The 19531-nt window shown below is 34.9% G+C and overlaps 1 pseudogene; it reads left to right on the plus strand.

Annotated features, from left to right (window-relative positions):
- Window positions 1-14222: 14222 nt before the first annotated feature.
- On the plus strand, window positions 14223-17705 carry LOC109505737 (tRNA pseudouridine synthase 1-like; annotated as a pseudogene).
- Window positions 17706-19531: the final 1826 nt, after the last annotated feature.

Genomic DNA, 19531 nt, shown 5'->3' on the forward strand with positions numbered 1-19531 from the left:
GTAGTTGTAGATATAGCAGTCAAGGAAGAGGCCAAGTATAACTTTTTGAAATTTTAGGATGTATATGAAAATTGCAAATGTTGAAGGGATGTCTTTGTAATTTTTTGACAATCTTTTCCTATTTTAAGATAAGAAGGTAAATTAGTAATTTGACAATCACTATTAATGATGTTAGACCTTTGTTGGATAGCTGGATCATATTGCAACAACAACCTAAGTTTTGGGATCTAATTAAAAAATTAGAACTTGTAGGGTGTAAGTACAAATCATAAAAAATTGAAGGAGGTATCACTATAATTTATCCAAAAAATTATCATCACCATGGATATGTAAATATATGTGTATGTAAAATCTATGTTGCTTTTGAGAACATTTATTAGTTTGAAATGCTTCAAACAGGAAAAAACCAATGAAATACTTTCAAAATGATGATACTTACTGTTGATGATGATGTGATCCACAACTCTTTGCTTTCTAAAGTGGATTTATAATGATTTTAAAGAAATCAATAATTAGCATGTTTAAATGGCTAAAAGTAGTTGTTTAGATGCAAGCTAATCAAGTAGACCATAGCTCATTGGTCCCAATATGCATTTTAAGCAGGCAAAGCCAATGTATGTTTGGGACCCAAAAATTTCAAGCTTGGCTTAAATTTAGGACATGTTTGGTTCATGGAAAGAGTTTTATTTTACTAAAATATTTTTTCAGAAAAGTTGATATCTGAATGTATGATACTTGGAAAGTAATTTTTGCATATTTATTTAACCAGGAAAGTGGCATACGAAATACACTTTCTAGATGACTTATGTTTAATTGAGCATCTATTTTTTTAAAAAATTATATAAAATACTTATTATATCATTAATAACTATTTTATTTTTTTTAATCTAAAAATATTTAAAATATTTTTAAATATTTAAAAGTAACTATTAGATTTATTTATTAGGTTCAGTTTTTAGAGTTAAACTATCTTAATAGTTAGACAACTTCTTTATATTGTGATAATTTAAATATACTAATAACTACTAAAGATTGCCACAATCTTTTTTTATTGTAGTAATTTTTAATAGTATATATTTTAATAGTTTAAGACAAACTATCATTAAAACTAGCTACTAAAAAGATTATGAAATGTGGCTTAAAGATACCCATGGAAAAGTGGCTTTTTTATGTCTTATATGATTTTTTTTCCTATGAAACGTAGGAAAGTTGTGATAACCCAGCCCAATTGGGCCGGATTATCACATTCTACCCCCTTTAAAAAAAATTTCATCCTCAAAATTTAACATACCTTCATTTTTAAATAAGTGTGGATATCTTATCTTCATATCATCTTCAAGCTCCTATGTAGCCTCTCTCTCTTCATGATTACTCCAGTGAATCTTCACATACAGAATGATGCGCCGTCTTAGAACTTGCTCTTTTCGATCAAATAATTCAGAATGTGATAACCCGACCCAATTGGGCCTAAAACCAGTCCACAAAGCCCAAACGAAAAAAAAAAGGAGAACAGAGGAGAAGACTCCCAAAAGGAGTCTTCTTCCTCCTCTCACCGGCTCCCAATCGAAATCGAAAAGAACCCCCTCCGGCTCTATTTAAGGAGGAGAACCCTACTCTCTCCCTCTCACTAAAGACCCGAGACTCAGTCGGCGGCAATCGTCGGAAAATCACCGTGGAGATCCGACCTGTACCCATCCAATTTCTCGTCGGAAAGCCTCATCGGTGTCGAAGGTGAGTCTTCTCCTCCTTCCTCTCTTCTCCCATTTTCTTCCCATACCGGTGTGCACGTTCGCCGGCGATCGGAGTCGCCAGATTTTGTTGCGGAAGAAACCTCTATTTTTGCCTTTTTTTTCAATTTTCTGATGCCGATGGTCACCACCGACCATTGGTTTGGTCCCTCCGGGCCATGGGATCGTCGGCCCTTGTCGCCGGCCACCGCCATGATGGATGTGGCCTTTGGTCGGCCGAGCAAAGGAGGGGACCACATGGTCCCCTGTTTCAGCCCAAGACAACCGTGGGAAGAAGAAAAGAAAAAGAAAAAGAAGGAAAAAGAAAAAGAAAAGAAAAAGAAAAGAAGAAGGAAAAGAAAAGAAAAAAAGGAAAAGAAAAAGAAGAAGAAAAAAATAAAAATAAAAAAATAAAAAAATTATTATATAAAATAATAGAACTCTCTCTCTTCTCTCTATATTCTCTCTCTATTTTCTCTCTCTAGATTATCTCTTTATTTTCTCTCTCTAGACCTTTTTATCTCTTTTTATGGATTTTATCTCTCTAGGATCATTCTTTCTCTCTGATTGCATCACAGACCCTAGGATAAACTTGAGATAAAAATATGATGATCTGAGACTGCTCTGAAATTCGTGCAGTAGATTGGATCCCGATCCGATCCTTATTCGAAATTGATAACATCAATCATGGTTAATTCATATTAAATCATCCTGATATGACCTCTGATGATCTCAATCATGATTGTCACTTTTGAAGGATACGAAGATTCTCTCTCCACTTTCTCTCTCTACTTTCTCTCTCATGATTGACTTTCTCTCTTTAAGAAGGTCTATGAATCCTGTGTCGAGTCATGCCTTCATCTTTTAGGGGCTCATATTGACTCTAACAAGATGATCCAAAGTTGCTTTGATATCCGTGCTGTATGTCAACCTCATTTGATCATATCAAGGATCTTTCAAATTCATTATTAATGAACTCTATTGGTTGATCTTGATATAATTTGTGCTTCATAACTTCTTGATCAAGTCACTTAAATCTGACTCTCAGATCAGAGATTCTGAATTGTCCTGGTATCTGGATGGTCCGACACATCCGATCAACAGTCCTTTTTCCTTATGATTTAATCTTGTTATATTTATGGAATAGAATTTGATAATGATTTGATATTTTAAATAGGATTAGCTGATTCTAATGAAGTCTGAAGATCTAAGATGAACGAGGTAAGTAGATCTTATGCTCCTTATTTATTTTTAAATGATCATATTTTTATGCAAAGAATTGCTATTGATGAAATCATAATTTTTCATAAAATAAGGATCGGCATATTTGATATGAAAAAGCATGTTTTATTATAAGCATTGATTTCATGAATATGTCTTATGAAAATAGCATGATTATGAAGCATGAATTTTATTGTTTTTCATCTATGTATATGTATGCTTTAAGAAAAAAGATATAATGATTTCAAAGGCTCTCAGATGGCTATGAATGAATCCCTTCGGGAAGGTCGACATCCGGAGCTAGCATCCACACGAAACATGACCCTGCCAGTGGGTATAAAGTTGGCACATGAATTAAAAACTCTGTCGATTAAGAAACATGGCCCTGTCATGGGTATAATAGTGATCTTAGCACGAATATCTGTGAGCAATATTTTGAAACATGACGTGAATACATAATGAAAATGATTTACGATTCATGATTGTGAAATATACATGATTTATGTATGCATGATGAATTTATAACTTATTTTGTTATATGCTCTATGAAATACTTTATTTTGTATTACCTGTTATTTTCTAAATATTACATTATCATGAAAAAATTTATGTTTGATCCGATAAGGAAGCGCAAGTTCTACTTACTGGGCTAGTGTAGCTCATATTCTTTGTTTTCTTTTTATTTGAACAGAGAAATAAGATTAAGATCGGCAAAAAGAATCCAGGCTTGAAGATCTGCATAGCAAGCTTGAAAATTTGGTAGCAGAAGTTTAGTTATTTTATAATCACGGATTTATAGTTATTTATAAATATTAAGATTCGGATTGGTACTTGCTTTTGGATTTAGATACTCTGAACCAATATTGGTTCGATTATTTGATGAATAATGAAATTGAATCTTTTTATTTGATGGATTTTAGATGATTACGATGGATTGGCTTCGTGTTATCGTGGGCTTCATCTCTCGGTAGCCTGACCGTGTTATGTCCCAGATTTGAGACGTGACAAAAGTTGTTTCCCATGGATTTATATCTCCTTTGAAACCTCCAAACAAACATAAGGTATTTTTCTTTTTTTCTTTTTAGTGACCATATATACTCTCCACCATCTTTTTCATGCAAACCAAATATCCTTAAAATAAGCATGAGAAAGCAGCTTGTCACATGCATGACGACCCTAAGCTAACATAAATTATTTTATAACAGTGTGTGTGTGTGTCTGTGTGTGTGTGTGTGTGTGTGTATATATATATATATATATATATATATATATATATATATATATATATATATATATATGTTAAGCATCTACGTCACACAAATAATATGGATGTGTCATGCACTACGTAGATTCTCTTGCATAACCAGATTATAGTTAGCCATAATTTTGAAGTTTATCATGTTCTCTTTCTGAGAAGAAGATGGTCAAGCGCCATCAAAACTCACTGAGACCATTACTTGTGGCGAAGTAGGTTTCAGATCCAAGGGAGTCATACATGATCCCTAGTTACTTTACCAAATGAACCGATGGATGCTGTTGGAGTTTTAGGTTTAATCACCCCTTGAGTTTGGTTTCAGATAATATTCATGATGTGTATATTTTCTTGTATTGTCTAATTGAGGTTAAAAGGATCATCTCTTTGACAAGTAATGTTAGAGACACCCATTTCATGCACATCAAAAGTTTCTCCTCTCACATGGAACAAAAATGTTTGGTGTGACTCTACAAGAACTAAGTAGATGCATATGTGTTGAACACACAGTTGCTGAGTTGACATTAAATGAATACACCAACAAGTTTCTCAGACTCAGTATTTTTGTCTTTTTGACTACGAAGATTTTTATCACTCATCGATTGTCTAAGAACTCCACCATTTGACATCCATGACTAAATACATATTATCATGTCTCCTTGGACATAAACCATATATCTAGTATTTTCATAATGCTATTAAATGATGGTTTAGATCCTCCCTGCCAATCTAGCAGACAAAATGCGTTTCAGATAAAAAGAAATCTGAGAGAGCAATGCTATATGGTAACTTAAAAATCTCAATGCATGCAAAAAAAATACCCGCATGGGGTTTGATTTGGTGTCAGTTTGAAAAAGTTTTGAACCAAAAAAAAATTGGTTAGTTTTGGCTTTTCAGAAAATCAATTATAATTGATCCTCTTTTCTCTCTCTCTCTCTCTCTCTCTCTCTCTCTATATATATATATATATATATATATAAATTGATCCAAAACTTGATCCATATTTGTATGTGTTGCTGTGAGTCTTCGGACTAATGTCGGTCGCCCATCGGCATAGTATTCGGATTTGGCTTGAGGGCACCATCTTTTTTAAGAACCCGCAATGAAAATCCACACTTGCTGGTAATGATTCAATGGGGGACTCGTCAATACTTAAGTTAATCGGAGTGGACAGTGAAAGACTACAGGCACTGTTTTACTTTTGCTTATCTTATGATCTTTTTGTTATCTTCTTTTATAGAGATGAAACTGTATACTGTTACGTCTAAATCTAATAGGTCAAAATAGAGGAATGAATTACGGAGGCCGAGGACGATATAGTCCACGAGCATCGGAAGCCAGGGGTGACGCCAGATCCGAATGGAGCAAATCAAACCAACAAAGGAAGATGGTGTTACCAGTCCTGGCCAGCCAATCAGCAACACAGTTACCCTCCCTTAAAGTGTGCTAGATAGAGAAGCAAGAGAAAATGGTAATAATCCGAGCAATCTCACGAACAAGCGGGCAGTTAGATAAGGAGATGTGTCTGGGATCAAGCCATTGAATGACGATTAGAGAGACCCCTTCAAGGATGATATTCGGCATCACAAACCTGTTTTGAACCACCTTCAGTGCCTCCCAAGCAGCACGGAGTTCGATGAGAGGAACAGAGGGCGAATGGAAAGCTCGAGCTCCAGCATACAATAATCTCCTAAGGTGGTTCCGAATCATAAATCCACTACAGACAATATCCTTCCTCACAGAGCCATCAAAGTTAACCTTCAACCAACTATGGGGAGGAGGCATCCAACACACCAAAGTGGATAGCTAAGCAGGGGGCTACTAGAGCCTCGAATGTCTCAGGATATGTCGACATTAGTAAATTCACTGGCCAAACGAAGAGAAATAAAAATAATTTTTTTGATATCTAATATTTGCTGCTGATGAGCAACAGAATTGCGAGCAGATGTTAGGTCCTCGTCTATTAGACTTTTAGATCTTAATATGATAAGCTATCAGAATAGAAAATCTGTCCGCTAATCTATGGTATTTTGAGCTGATACGCAATCGATTCCTCCAGCATCCTTTGAGGGAAAGGCAGGTGCGCGCTAAAGCCGAGGGGTCGTCGTGTTTCTAGTCTTCCTCTCGGAATGTCCCGAGCGTGTGCTCAATCTCCTAGATCTTCCACTCGAGATCGTCCTCGCGTCAGGATCCTTTGGGGCGTGAGGGATACCCCAGCATCGATCCTCCTCCTAGATCCACTCTCCTGAGGCTTCGCTGAGGCGAGAGGGACCGGCGAATGGCTAACTCAGCGTGGTAAAAATGCCCCAGGATCTCTAAGCTTCTGGGATGGGGAACGGTGGCAATGCTACGACGAGCAGCCTGGTGAGCCTAACTCCCACCTATTTTACTTTTGTCGGTTGCCTATTGGAGCTGCTGGACGGCAGTAGTTAGCGCCTAGATCTCCTGGACCAGGACATTGAGCTGTCATGGATCCGCAGCTGTGGGTGGCAGGTAGAGTTGGACCTGGAGTTTTTTTCTTAAGTAATATTAAAAATATATATATATTTATATAAAATAATTTAAATTTTAATTTATTTATTAATTTGATACAAAAATGATAAAACGTCATTTTGAACAAAGACCACGTCACCCCCATTTTTCATGTAGACATCGTTCAAAAAAAAAAATTAGAAAACATCATTTTAAATAATATTTTTAAAAATATCATTTTAAATGGTACTTTTAAAAACATTATTTTAAATGACGTTTTCTATTTTTTTCTCAAAAAAAATGAAAAAAAATAAAATTTATAATTTCAAATTTATAAATAAAAATTTATAAATAAATAAAAATTTTAATTTTGAATAAATTTTAAAATACAAAAATTTAAATTTTTAATTCAAATGAAAAAGATAATTTTAAATTATTTTCTTCTTTTCAAATTAATTTTTTTAAAAAAATATTCAAACAAAAATCTTAAAAATTTAAAAAATTAAAAATATAATAGAAAAAACAATGAGAAAGAAATATGAAAAAAATAAAAATTATAATTTTGAATTTAAAATAAAATTTAATTTTAATTAAAATAAAAAACATCATTTCAAATTCTTCCCCATTTCAAATTAATTTTTAAAAAAGAAGATGTTCAAAAAAATAAAAAGTGCCATAAAAAAGTTAAAAATTTAAAAAAATTGAAAAAAAATTAAAATTAAAATTTAAAATTTAAAATAAATAAATTTTTTAATTTTAATTAAAATAAAAAATATCATTACAAATTACTTTCTCCATTTCAAATTAATTTATTTAAAAAATATTTCAAATAAATAAAAAATACCCTAAAAAATTTCATAAAAACAAAAAAATGAAAAAAATAGAAAAATTTTATAATTATAATTTTAAATTAAAAAAATAAATTTTTAATTTGAATTCAATTTTGATAAAAAAAATGCCATAAAAATGTGAAAAAAAAGGAAAAATGTGAAAAAAATTATAAATTAAAAATTTTAAAAAAAATTTAAATTTAATTTAAATAAAAAATATCATTTCAAATTACTTTCTCTATTTCAAATTATTTTTTAAAAAAATATCTAAAGAAAAGAAAAAAATTGGTGTAAAAAATTAAAAAACACCATAAAAAAAAGAAAAAAGGGAAAAGAATAGAATTGAAAAAAAATAAGAATTGTAATTCTAATTCAAAAACAAATTTTATAATTTTGAATTTTAAGAAATAAAAATTTTAATTATAATTCAAATAAAAAAACATCATTTCAATTAACTAAATTAATTTAAATTTAATTTTTTATAAAGTATTCTAAATAAAAGAAAAAAATACCTAAAAAATGCCAAAAAGATAAAAATGGGAGAAAATTATAATTATAATTTGAAAATATAAAAATTTTAATTTGAATTTCAAAAAAAATGCCATAAAAGAAGTGAATAAAAGAGAAAAAATGGTAAAAAATAAAAATTATAATTATAAATTTAAAAAATTAATTTTAATTCAAATAAAAAATTATCATTCAAATTACTATCCCTATTTTTAATTAATTTTATTTATTAAAAAATCACATAAAAATAACTAAAGAAATTAAAAAATATATAAAAATACTATTAAAAAAAGGAAAAGAGAAAAAAAAAAGGAGAAAATGCCAAAGGAAATGATATTTTCTCCCTCTTCTCTCTCTTTTCCCTTCTTCATCTTCTCCCTCTTCTCCGGCAATCTCCGACGTTTTCTCCTCTCCGGCGGTACTGCGGTGAGCTCCTGGCAGCGGCGAGCTGCCTCCTCTCTCTTTTCTCTTCCTCTCTCTCTCCCTCTTCCTCTCTCTCCCTCTTCTCTCCCTCTTCCTCTCTCTCTCTCTCTTTTTCGTTGGCCATCGACGTCAGAGGGCCGGCGGCGGGCCGCGCGCCCCGGTGGCGGGCCCCGACCCTCCCCTTCCCTTGGCCGGCCTCCTCTCCCTCTTCCTCTCTCTCTTTCTCTTCCTCTCTCTCTCCCTCTTTTTCCTTGGCCACCGGTGACAGACGGCCGACGGTGGCCCATGCGTCTCGGCATCGGCCCCCCGCTGCGGGCCCCGACGGTCCCCTTCCCTTGGCCGGCCCCTCCTCTCCCTCTTCCTCTCTCTCTCTCTTCCTCTCTCTCCCCCTCTTTTTCCTTGGCCACCGGCGTCAGAGGGCCGGCGGCGGGCCGTGCGCCTCGGCGGCCGGCCGCGGACCCCGACAGCGGGCCCCGACCCTCCCCTTCCCTTGGCCGACCCCCTCCTCTCCCTCTTCCTCTCTCTCTTCCTCTCTCTCTCCCTCTTTTTCCTTCATCGCCGGCGACAGACGGCCGGAGGCAGCCCACGCGCCCCAGCGGTAGCTCCGACGGTGGCCCCCCACGGCGGGCCCCGACGGTCCCCTTTCCTTGGCCAGCCCCTCCTCTCCCTCTTCCTCTCTCTCTCTTCCTCTCTCTCCCCCTCTTTTTCCTTGGCCGCCAGCGACAGACGGCCGATGGTGGCCCATGCGCCCCGACAGCGACGGCGGTGGGCCCCGGCGGCCCTCTAACGGTGGGCCCGTGCGGCCCTGTGGCGCCCTTCTCTTTCGATCTGCGGCGGCGGGCCCCGGCGGCCCTCCAACGGTGGGTCCGTGCGGCCCTGCGGCACCCTTCTCTTTCGATCCGCGGCAGCGGGCCCCGATGGCCCTCCGACGGCGGGTCCGTGCGGCCCTGCGGCACCCTTCTATTTCAGTCTTTTTAATTTTTATTTCTATCTCATTATTTTTTATTTTTTTATTTTTATCTCATTAGATTAAGATTTATTTTAAAATTCGATTCGATCATAATTTAAAAATTTTAAGCATTTCATGAAAACGTAGACCTATCAGTTGAGCAATGTAGGATATTCTACGATATCCGTATAAAATATATATTTGATTATATATTTTTGTACGGATATCGTAAAATATATACATTGGTCAATTGATTGTCCAGTTTGGACAGTTTGGGAATTGCATTTAATTCTATAGGTAATTACATTATTCGAATGATATGCGAAGGATTCGAGAGAAATTTTGGAAAGTATTTTTCTTTAGTTCTCCTCACACATTTTCAGTCGTGTGGGGAGAACTAAGAGAAAATGCTGCCAAAATTTTTTTTGGTCCCTTTTGCGTATCATTTGATTAATGTAGTTAATCTATAGAATTAATGTAATTCCTGAATGGGATAGAATCTATCTGTACCTATTTGTTGATGATATGATGTATTTATCATGTAAATCTTTTGAAATGATAAAATAATTAGTAATACTAAATATGTATTTTCTACTTCAAGATACTTCAACACACTTCAACTTCAAGCAGTGGAAGAAATTAAAGGCTCCAAAGATGTATTTTCGTCATTATTTTATGTATTTCTGTGAGATGAATTGAATTTTGTGTTTAAGTTGTATTGTGTGATAATATTGTATTTAAAATATATTTCTCATAAAATGAATGGCTATCATATTATATTTCTTATTTTTTAATACACTTGTGATAATATCATTATTTTAGATTCATTAGCGTATTATGGCTTACGATCTGCGATATCTCGATCCTCGAGACAGTAATATTCTTACATTGCAGGAGCACCATCGATCACAGACTATTTTAGATGGCGGCGTAAGCATTCAAATCCTATTTACTATTTAAATTTTTTTAAAAAAATCATATACATTATCTAATTATTATATTTTATTGCAGGAGTCCAGACACCTTCGTCTACGACGATCCGATGCTGACTTCTAGAGGACAGAGGACATCCCACATAGAGTGCTGGATTATTTACGATATCTTGAATTCTATGGAGTATATCGGATCGGTCGTATACAGATGGACGTTGGTCTTATTACTGCTTTGCTTGAGAGATGGCATCCAGAGACACATACATTTCATCTTTCATTTGGTGAGGCGACTATCACTTTACAGGATGTCAGCATCCTTACTGGACTATTGGTTGATAGCGATCCAATTACCGGAGTTGATCCCACGCTTACCATTCCGGAGTGGCAGGCTTTGTGCTTGCGATTGCTAGGGTTTGAGCATGACGCATATTTTTTCGGTCATTCACGACTCAAGATTGAGTGTTTGGATGATCGTTATCGACATTTTCATATTGTGGATGATGCACCAGAGGAGATGGTACAGCAGTATATTAGGGGTCAGGTGCTGTGGTTGTTAGGTGGTGTCCTGTTATCTGATACTTCATCGAATAAGATGAAGTTGATGTTTTTGTCATTATTAGAGGATTTAGACTTCACTCGTAGACTCAGTTGGGGCAGTGCAGTACTAGCTTGCCTATACAGAGCTATGTGTCGGGATTCTTATGCTGATCAGAGCGAGATTGGTGGTTATCTTGTATTATTACAGGTATGTGAATTATAAATTTTTATTTTTAATATTCATATTTCACATTGGGTATATCATGTATGATTTTTTTTGAAATTTACAGATTTGAGTATGGGAGCGTATGCCGACTATCAGTCCATTACGACGCCAGTTGCTCGAGATGCCATCAGAGCAGCATGATCCTGATGTTCCATTCAGACTAGACGGACTATTGGGATATAGGTATAAAAATATTATTTTTATTATTTGAAACTTATTGTTTTAAATTCGATAAAATTTATTTAACATGAGTAAATTGTGAAATAGATGGAACGTTGCATTCAACGTTCATCACGTATCGACGAGAGTGGCACGGGTTTATAGGTGCCAGTTGGATACATTAGTTGATACATATAGACGAGTAAATTTCAAATTTTTTACAAATATCATTTTACAGTTGTCATAATCTATTAAAATTTTAGGTTACTAATTTTTTTTATTTTAACTCTATCAATTTTTATAGGAGCCATATACAGATGAGATATTGGCTATATTACCGCAAATGTGTACAGTTGGACATGATATATGGACTGCTAGGGTGCCACTTATTTATTTTGATGTGGTAGAGTGGCATCTTTCCGATCGTGTCCTGCGGCAATTTGGTCAGATTCAGAGCATCCCAGAGCAGTTTGATACCATCCAAGAACTTCATCGTATTGATCGACGAGGTAGAGCTCGTATTGACTGACGTATCAGACATGCAGCATATATCGATATTTGGGATGCACGTCGAGATCACATTGTTCATGGTGATCCCATTTTGAGAGGCTGTTCATATACCGATAACTACATGGCTTGGTTTTTTAGTATTACAGTGCGAGTCATTGGACAGTCTCGGTATGCAGTTTTCGGATACGAGAGCGAGAGTTCTGCTGTGCGTCTTTTGGTAAGATTATAAAAATTAGTTTATGTCGTTTGTGTTCTATTTTTGTTTTATATTTTACAGTATATTGACTATTGTATTTTTATTTTGTAGACTGATTCTATGTTGGATCTTGTGTTGGATGCTCGTCGTGCTTTATCTACGACTGATGAGGACGAACGGATTCGGATACTACATGAGATAGAGAGAACAAGTTCTGAAATATTGGTGGCGATTGGTATTGATCCATATACTTGTGTACCTTGGTATAGAGCAGCCGATGCACCAGATATGAGATATATGCCGTCACCATATGTTCCACATATGCCATCACCGCATATTCCGCAGATGTCATCATTAGATGCTGCACAGATGCAACCGCCTTTTGATCCACAGATGGCAGCGCCTTCTTCTTCCTACATCCCCCAGATGATATCATCCGGTATCAGTTGGCCATATGAGTATGATACTTTCTTTTCAAGCCCATCCGTGTATCCAGATGAGAAGGTTGAGCGGGTCGTTCAATCCGTAGATGATCCGACAGCATCAGTTATTTCTGAGCAGCATGACCAGCAGACCTCCTCCACTGATATAAGGGAAGAGCCGTCACAGTAGGAGCAGCAGACGAGGACCTTCGTGAGAAGGTCCAAGCGACCACAGATACCACGACGTCCTTGTGGGACTTAATCTTTTTTAGATTTGTACTTAATATTTTTATAATATTTATTGTACTATTTTTGTACGTTTGATATTTTTATTCTATTTAATATGATTAAATATTAATTTTATTTTATATTATTTAATTTCAAGTGATCGGATATTATACTTTGTGGATATGGATACACATACTCGAATGTGTCTCAGAATATTAAGAGAGAAAAAGTTACGCTAAAAAGGCTATAGAAATTATAATGTAAAGTTACGCTAAAGTTATTTCAAGTGAGGAACATTTTCTTTTTTTTCTCATTTTTTACTTCTTTATTTGAAATATTTTTTAAAAAAAATAATTTGAAATAGAAAAAGTAATTTGAAAAGATATTTTTTATTTCAAATAAAATTAAAAATTTTATTTTTTTAAATTAAAATTTTTTATTTTTATTTTTTTCTATTTTTTAAAATATTTTATATTTTTATGCTATTTTTTTAATTTTTTATTTTTTTACATATTTTTTAAAAAAAATTAATTTGAAATGGGGAAATTAATTTGAAATGATGGTTTTTATTTGAATTAAAATTAAAATTTTTATTTCTTTATATTTAAAATTATAATTTTTATTTTTTTCATTTTTTTATTTTTTTATGGTATTCTTTATTTTTTAAATTTTTTAAGATTTTTTTAGATATTTTTTTAAAAAAATTAATTTTGAATGAAGAAAATAATTTAAAATTATTTTTTTATTTTAATTAAAATTTGAAATTTTATTTTTTAAAATACATTCAAAATTGATATTTTTATTTTTTATTTTTTTCTAATTTTTTTCTTTTTTTATGATATTTTTTAAAAAAATTAATTTGAAAAGAAGATTGTAGTTTGAAATGATGATTTTTATTTGAATTAAAATTAAAATTTTTATTTTCTTAAAATTTTGAATTATTATTTTTATTTCTTTTTAATTTTTTTATGATATTTTTAATTTTTTTACAATAATTTTTTTCATATATTTTTTAAAAAGATAATTTGAAATAAAAAATTAATTTTTATTTTTATTAAAATCATAATTTTTATTTTTTAAAAAATTTAAAATTAAAAATTTTTTTGACCATTTTTTTCTTTTTTTTTGGAAAAATTTAAAAGCGCCAAATAATATGGCATTTTTAAAAACGTCAATTGGAATGGCGTTTTTAAAAATACCATATCGAATGGCGTTTTTAAATTTTTTTTTTTCACGTGGTCTACGTGAAAAATGGGGGTGGGTGACGTGGATGATAAAACGCCATTCAAAATGATATTTTATCATTTTTGTATCAAATCGATAAATAAGTTAAAACTTACATTATTTATGTAAATAATTTTTTTTATATTATTTTGGAAAAGCACTCGTTGGACCTGCCACCAAAGGCTTCGAGTTCTATTGGGTCCGTCGGGATGACTGGTGGCGAGAGGCGGTGGAGATATCCTGCATCTGAGTTCTTCAAAAATTAAGCAACAGGTGCCCTTTCTCCAGGGCGAGGCGGGAGTAGAAGTGGTGGTACATGGAGCAGGTGGGGTGGCTGATGCAGAAGCCCCAGCCGTGGAAGTGGAGGAGAAGGGGCAGGCGACGGCCGTCGCCGGCGTTGGTGCCGGATGGGAGGTAGTGGTGGAGGGCGGGATCGGTGGGGAGGTCGAGGATGGAGACGCCGTCGTAGAAGGAGTCAGCATTATGTGGGAACTCACAACTTCCATAACTTCACGACAAGAATCAAGGCTGAAAACCCCTCTGCTCCGAGGTATATCATTTCTTCGGCCCGTTCTTTTGCAGGTAAAAAATTTGTCTGGGAATCCATACTTTTTTGGATAAATATTTTCTAAACAATATTTAGATAGGAAAATAAGTTACCTATATTCTTTTACACATAGAAAAGTGGTTTCGGAATTTGTTACCTATGTTTTTTTACATTGCTACTTTTCTAGATAAGTTGATAAAATTTATCCATATTTTTCATGATATCCTTTATGCTTTTTAAATTTGAGTAAGTTATAAGCATTGAATGATGAAGACATTAGATATGAGGATGGACATTTTAGGTACAGCATTAAATGCCTATTTTACTGACTGATGAAAAAATGATTTAGCCATTTTCTGGATGGATAAATTTTTTTTTTTATTTTATGAGTCAATATTGTTCATGGTAAAGTAACTTACCCATCTTGAAAAGTGTAAGAACATAGGTAAGTTGGTCAATGAAAAAATTGATCAACTTTTTCATGATATTTACCTACAAAAGAATAGGACCTCAGTGTTGACCGTGTTGTTAGTATTGAGGAGATTTTGTCAAGTGTGAGGTCATTGGCCAGAGCTTCATGCTCCATCAAATCTGCAAGATGATTGGTCTTGCTGTGGCGGTGATGAGGAACTGTGCTCCGGAGTCATTGATGGATATAGCATTGAGAAAGTATGAGTTTTCTCAACTGCATTGCTTATCATTGCTTTAGTATTCTGAATTTTGGGTGATTGAATGTGCCTTTTTCAGGGATGTAAACATTAATGTGCCAACTGCGCCTGAGGTTGGGTTGTACCTGGATGAATGCCTTTTCACATCTTATAACCAGAAGTGAAAGGATTCGCATGAGTTGTTATCCATGGCAGCTTATGCTGAAGAGTCTGAGGAATTCAAGATGAAGCACATATACTCTCACATTGCATGTATGGAGTGCAAAGAAGGAGCTGTGGCACTGTGGCTTCACTCCTTGAACCACAGTAATTACCCTGATTTCCGTTTTGTGGAGACAAAACAGGAGCATGTTTATGCAGGACAAACTGAAGTTAGTCAAGCGGATAACTTGGGTGAGTTGATTGGTTTTGGAGAAAAATAGCTATTATCTATCTTTTCTGCATCCATAAAGGAGGAAGTTTTATACTGTATTCAGCCATAAGCTTTGATCTTTCTGCATCCATCTTGATAATTTTATTTGACAAATAATTTGGATCTATTGAATGGATTGGTCTTACATGCGTATGAAATTAGTTTCACTCTTAGTTTCTGGTGGTCTTTTCTGTTTTATACTTGTAGCATGGTCAGAAATTGTGAAAAACATCACTGAAACTTCTGTTACTTGTTTTCAGGAACATTATATCCAACATAAAAGTTCATCAGTCATACATAGTTGTGTTTGTAGGCATGCTTTTCACTGTATCATTATGCTGCAAGCAGTTGTCATTCAGATAAATTCATAGTTGAGTATTTGGTTGTATATTTGTGTATTACTGAGATGCACTCTTAGTATGAAGCTACCCTTCTGAAAGAAGATTATGAATTGGAAATTTTGATGAAGTAGGTTAAGGAGGCTAGGGTTTAGAAATAGGAAAAAGGATGGGATTTACACGAGTCAATATTACCGGGACATATGACATGAGTTTTGAGGGTCCAGATGCCGAGAAGATTTTCGTTGCAACGGTGATACCATGTCAAACTTGTAATAATCCAATCAAAACTCAGGAATCGGTGGGATAGTGTGGGATATCATTACGGGAATCGATGAAATACATGGCAATCGATGAAATAAAAGTATTTTTATTGGGTTGTGATAAATTTGACGTAGTATCACCGTTGCAACAAAGTTTTTTCTCCGGATGGCTGGAAGAGCTGGCAGGTGATTTTTTTTTAAATTTTTTTTTGGGGGGGGGGAAGAGATATGGGGCCCACCCATTTTGTAACGATATGTTTACAAATATGTAACATATGTATGTATATTAATGAAAAGTGTTAGAGCAATTTCATTGTGATTGGATGAAATTTACAAAAGCTGGATATAATCATGATGTTCAAGTGTCCTGTCAAAACTAACACTAATTAAACAAGTTCTATTATGCACAGAAGTTTAGGGGAACATTCAAAGGTTTTCTTGGGTGTTATGTGGAACCCATATACTCGTAACTTTGTAACAGAAATTGAAGGCTGGCTTGCAATTATTTTCGGTAGCAGTTTTGTATGTAATAACCCTGAAGGATTTTGTTGTGGGGCAAGTTGATCACCTGTTATAGGATCCTTCGTATTTTCAGTGCAGTCGTATGGCCAACATAGAGGGAGATGGGGAAAACAAAAGAAAAGGTTTTAGGAGTAGAAGTTGTCTTGTGCAATGTTGTGGACCAAGTATACTCAACAGGATGACAAGATTTGGAAAATCATTCACCTAAGCTTGTGATCTTAGTAACTTTATCTAGAGTGCTCATAAATGTAATCGTTCATCTAAGCTTCTGATTGTTAGTAACTTTATCTATAGTTCTCATAAATATAATCTTAAGATATTTTGGGTTCTTATATTTGTCAGGCACCTCTTTGCCCCCTGCCCCCGCCTCTCTCTCTCGCTCTGGCTCGCTCTCTGTGTGTGTGCGTCTGTCTGTTTTGGAACTGGATATTTTGCTGTGAGCATGGATTCATAACGCCGTGCCCAGTAGCCATATCTACAGTTTAAGAATTCAGAAGTAACTAAGCTGATCAGCATGCCAAAGACCTGGAGATGAGACATTTGTGCTCTTTCTTTTGTGTGCATGGAGCAGAACAAGCAAATGGTGGTCAGCAGTTGCTCTCTCTCTAAACCACCTGCAGGAACTCTGACTTTCATGTATAGAAACGTTAAGAGGAGTGTACTTATGAGAAACACGAACATATTTAAGCATGTTTCAGAAAAATGGTCATGATTACCATTTTTCTTTTTCTTTTTCCTTCTTTTTTTTTTTTTGACCTGGAGCTTCAGTTGCAATTTTTGGAGAGTGATGTAGTACGTCTTTGTGCAGAACTTGTTAATGTGGACGCCATGGCAAGCTAATTACAACTGTGTCGCAGGCCAAACTGGTTATGTGCTGTTTCTGATCTTCATCAATGAGGCGGAGAGGTTTGTAGACAGTTGTTGGTGGCTTGATGCGGTGTTCTTGTACTAAAATTTGAGATGCAATCCTCTGAAGTTTTCGTATATGACAGACACAACCTATCTACATCAACTACCGATGGTTCTGGTGGTGTTGATATTAGGAAGATGGCGATACCTGTAATATATTTGTCAGTGGTATTGCTAGTATTCTTCTACAATGTTATTGTGGTTGATGATTTTAGGGAGGTTTTGACGTAGCTTTTGAAGGCACTTCTTAACCGCTTACTGTATCTTGCACTGACTTCTTGCTTGTAGCGTTAACTGAGAGATGCTAGACTACCAAGCAGCCCTGAAGAAAGTGCAATTTCTATCTACAGGGGCATCTGCCACTACGTATAACATCTGAATGCAATTAGTCATGTGTTAAGCTTGTTTCTTCAGGGTTATCTGTGAATTCTTTGTAAAATTGTGGGCTTCTTGGATTTGAAACCAAACTGGTTACCCTTCAGCTGCATAGAGATATGAGGATTTGTTGCTTTTGATGGTTGTCGAGGTTTGAAGTTATTCTCTATTTTCTCTACATTGGAATGGGAATCCTCTTTGATTATGCAGCATCACTAAATTGCGCATCATTTTAGATAACTAATAAAATGTTCATTACTTTTTAACTAAGATTGGGAAGCTTCCTTCATGCCTTTGATGCAGGGATGTTAATTTGAAGTCATTATTTTGGATGATGGAAGTCTAGATGAAACTAAAGATGTCATCGAACTATTGCAGCAATTATATGGGGATAATCTCATGCAAGTATTTAGTTGCAACTTTCCCACTTACAGCCTGTTTGGATATTCCTTCAGGAATCAGTCTTGCTTGCCTGCTCAGCTAGTATCTTCTAAGGGCCTCTCCAAGTTCCAGTCTAATAAATCGCAACCTGTAGACCTGTTGGTTTGTAGGAAGAGAAAAAGACCTGTGGAGATCTGGGCTGGGAGGTGTTGGGTTGATAATGAGGCATGTTTAAGTGGGCAGCCCAATCCACAAATCCAGCATCAAATTCAGCTCAATCCTGTTGGATTAACTAAACAGGCCCTTGATAAGATTTGATCCTAAGGTATGATTTAGTTTAAAATTTTGGCTGGTTTTAATTTGGCTTCCCGTGCTGACCCATATCATTTTTCCCAAATGCCGCAGAAATGCCAGCTTTTAAGAGCAAGATCAAAAAAGCTCGGTTTAGGTAACATGTTGATCTTCTGTTTTACCAAGAACTTCAGAATTTAATCCGTCATTTATTGTACTGCTCAGGAACCGCTTACTGTCATGGGCTGAAGCATGCATTTGGGAACTTTGTTATGGTCATGGATGCCCATCCTTCCCACCATGTATGAGTTCTTTTTCTGACTGGTTCAGATATTGAGAATAGCTGGTATACTGAGTGAGCTAGCAGCTTATCCTCTTAGTTTATTTTCTCCTAACTGTTCTGTTCCTTTTGTTTTGAGAGCCAAAATATTTAGCAAGCTTCATCAGGTAAATCTTCAACCAAGACACTTTATGATTAGCAGAGCATGCAACTGTCTTCACCCAAGCAGTTCTCCTTTGTAAAGATTAACGATCTTTAATATGACTTACTCCTCTGATGCTTGTTTTGTGACAAGTTGTCATGCCCTGATCCTGAGACCCAAGCTGGGTGCACGACAAATAGCCATATGTCGTTAGAGTTTGATCCTACAGGATATGCAAGATTTATCTAATCATTTAAAAATATCGTATCAATCCATACTCAGATAGTGGTAATAAAAATAAATTTTTAATTTATGAATTCAAATAAAAATATTCATTAATAACTAAAAAGATCACTTAACATAAATCCAAATCAATATTATTCAAAATAAAACTAAGCAAATGTCCTTTAAGGTGCTCTTCATTACTTGGCTCCAAGCTCCATATACTCTTCAAGATCTGAAGAGAAAATAAAAAAATAGAAATGAGCTTTACAGCTCAGTAAGTTATGAGAATCTCTAGTTTAATTAAATATTTTGTACAAAAAAATAAATTTTCAGATTGTATGATTTTTTCATGAAAAAATTATA

This window comes from Elaeis guineensis, chromosome 4 (assembly GCF_000442705.2).
Source record: "Elaeis guineensis isolate ETL-2024a chromosome 4, EG11, whole genome shotgun sequence".
Lineage (NCBI taxonomy): Eukaryota > Viridiplantae > Streptophyta > Magnoliopsida > Arecales > Arecaceae > Elaeis > Elaeis guineensis.